At 43.9% G+C, this 2,592-nt stretch overlaps 5 non-coding genes across 5 annotated transcripts; all 5 read left to right on the top strand.

Moving 5' to 3' along the window:
* Window positions 1-277: 277 nt before the first annotated feature.
* trnag-ccc lies at window positions 278-348 on the top strand. The gene has a single exon. It is a non-coding gene; the product is annotated as a tRNA-Gly (tRNA).
* Window positions 349-555: 207 nt separating this feature from the next.
* trnal-uag lies at window positions 556-637 on the top strand. Its single transcript has one exon. It is a non-coding gene; the product is annotated as a tRNA-Leu (tRNA).
* Window positions 638-1,067: 430 nt separating this feature from the next.
* trnag-ccc lies at window positions 1,068-1,138 on the top strand. Its single transcript has one exon. It is a non-coding gene; the product is annotated as a tRNA-Gly (tRNA).
* A 726-nt stretch (window positions 1,139-1,864) lies between these two features.
* On the top strand, window positions 1,865-1,935 carry trnae-cuc. Its single transcript has one exon. It is a non-coding gene; the product is annotated as a tRNA-Glu (tRNA).
* Window positions 1,936-2,149: 214 nt separating this feature from the next.
* Window positions 2,150-2,229, top strand: trnal-uag. The gene has a single exon. It is a non-coding gene; the product is annotated as a tRNA-Leu (tRNA).
* Window positions 2,230-2,592: the final 363 nt, after the last annotated feature.

The following is a 2,592-nucleotide window of genomic DNA, read 5'->3' as shown; positions in this document are numbered from 1 at the left end:
TTTCTTACAAATACATCAAGATGATAGTAGTTGTTGTTGTTGTTGTTGTTGTTGTTGAATTGCACTAGCAGTGAATAGTATGGAACCTGGGGGTCTGGGGGTTTGAGCATTTGGGTTGTGATAGTGTGGCTGAGCAATCTAATAATGAATGAAGTCTCGAGAGGCGTGGGTTGAAATCTCTCTACTGCTATCTTGCTTTTAACTCTCCCCTCGCTCTTTCGAACTGCTGGAAAAGAAAATGTTCCATTCCATGGAAAATTTGAACATATGCAACTATGCGCCAATGGTGTAGTGGTATCATACAAGATTCCCATTCTTGTGACCTGGGTTCAATTCCCAGTTGGCGCAATTTGAGAAGGTAGTATTTGCTTTTTTATCATTCCAATGATTAAGATTTTGCTGTTGTTAAATTGCGTTAGCGGCCTACAGTATGACCCCTGAGTGGCAGGTATCTTGAGGTGTGGTAGTGTGGCCTACAGTATGACCCCTGAGTGGCAGGTATCTTGAGGTGTGGTAGTGTGGCCTACAGTATGACCCCTGAGTGGCTTGAGGTGTGGTAGTGTGGCCGAGCGGTCTAAGGCGCTGGATTTAGGCTCCAGTCTCTCTGGAGGCATGGGTTTGAATCCCATCACTGCCATAGGAAGATTTTTTCACCCCTGCCCCCTTTTTCCCAAGAAACAAGAGAACGAGGTGTGACTCTAGAGACGAAGGATGATCTGCCACTGCGTGTGTCTTGATACACCTATTCTAAGGAAGTCAGCTGAAGCATTTGAACTGCTATTAATTATTTCATTTTTTCTTACAAATACATCAAGATGATAGTAGTTGTTGTTGTTGTTGTTGTTGTTGAATTGCACTAGCAGTGAATAGTATGGAACCTGGGGGTCTGGGGGTTTGAGCATTTGGGTTGTGATAGTGTGGCTGAGCAATCTAATAATGAATGAAGTCTCGAGAGGCGTGGGTTGAAATCTCTCTACTGCTATCTTGCTTTTAACTCTCCCCTCGCTTTCGAACTGCTGGAAAAGAAAATGTTCCATTCCATGGAAAATTTGAACATATGCAACTATGCGCCAATGGTGTAGTGGTATCATACAAGATTCCCATTCTTGTGACCTGGGTTCAATTCCCAGTTGGCGCAATTTGAGAAGGTAGTATTTGCTTTTTTTTCATTCCAATGATTAAGATTTTGCTGTTGTTAAATTGCGTTAGCGGCCTACAGTATGACCCCTGAGTGGTAGGTATCTTGAGGTGTGGTAGTGTGGCCTACAGTATGACCCCTGTGTGGCAGGTATCTTGAGGTGTGGTAGTGTGGCCTACAGTATGACCCCTGAGTGGCAGGTATTTTGAGGTGTGGTGGTGTGGCCGAGCGATCTAAGGCGCTGGATTTAGGCTCCAGTCTTTTGGAGGCATGGGTTTGAATCCCATCACTGCCAAAGGAAGATTTTTTCACCCCTGCCCACTTTTTCCCAAGAAACAAGAGAACGAGGTGTGACTCTAGAGACGAAGGATGATCTGCCACTGCGTGTGTCTTGATACACCTATTCTAAGGAAGTCAGCTGAAGCATTTGAACTGCTATTAATTATTTCATTTTTTCTTACAAATACATCAAGATGATAGTAGTTGTTGTTGTTTGTTGTTGTTGTTGAATTGCACTAGCAGTGAATAGTATGGAACCTGGGGGTCTGGGGGTTTGAGCATTTGGGTTGTGATAGTGTGGCTGAGCAATCTAATAATGAATGAAGTCTCGAGAGGCGTGGGTTGAAATCTCTCTACTGCTATCTTGCTTTTAACTCTCCCCTCGCTTTCGAACTGCTGGAAAAGAAAATGTTCCATTCCATGGAAAATTTGAACAAATGCACCTATGCGCCAATGGTGTAGTGGTATCATACAAGATTCTCATTCTTGTGACGTGGGTTCAATTCCCAGTTGGCGCAATTTGAGAAGGTAGTATTTGTTTTTTTTTCATTCCAATGATTAAGATTTTGCTGTTGTTAAATTGCGTTAGCGGCCTACAGTATGACCCCTGAGTGGTAGGTATCTTGAGGTGTGGTAGTGTGGCCTACAGTATGACCCCTGTGTGGCAGGTATCTTGAGGTGTGGTAGTGTGGCCTACAATATGACCCCTGAGTGGCAGGTATTTTGAGGTGTGGTGGTGTGGCCGAGCGATCTAAGGCGCTGGATTTAGGCTCCAGTCTTTGGAGGCATGGGTTTGAATCCCATCACTGCCAAAGGAAGATTTTTTCACCCCTGCCCCCTTTTTCCCAAGAAACAAGAGAACGAGGTGTGACTCTAGAGACGAAGGATGATCTGCCACTGCGTGTGTCTTGATACACCTATTCTAAGGAAGTCAGCTGAAGCATTTGAACTGCTATTAATTATTTCATTTTTTCTTACAAATACATCAAGATGATAGTAGTTGTTGTTGTTGTTGTTGTTGTTGAATTGCACTAGCAGTGAATAGTATGGAACCTGGGGGTCTGGGGGTTTGAGCATTTGGGTTGTGATAGTGTGGCTGAGCAATCTAATAATGAATGAAGTCTCGAGAGGCGTGGGTTGAAATCTCTCTACTGCTATCTTGCTTTTAACTCTCC

Source organism: Polyodon spathula, unplaced genomic scaffold (genome assembly GCF_017654505.1).
Source record: "Polyodon spathula isolate WHYD16114869_AA unplaced genomic scaffold, ASM1765450v1 scaffolds_3102, whole genome shotgun sequence".
Lineage (NCBI taxonomy): Eukaryota > Metazoa > Chordata > Actinopteri > Acipenseriformes > Polyodontidae > Polyodon > Polyodon spathula.
The sequence above is the reverse complement of the archived record's forward strand: the minus strand, read 5'-3'. Positions and strand labels throughout refer to the sequence as shown.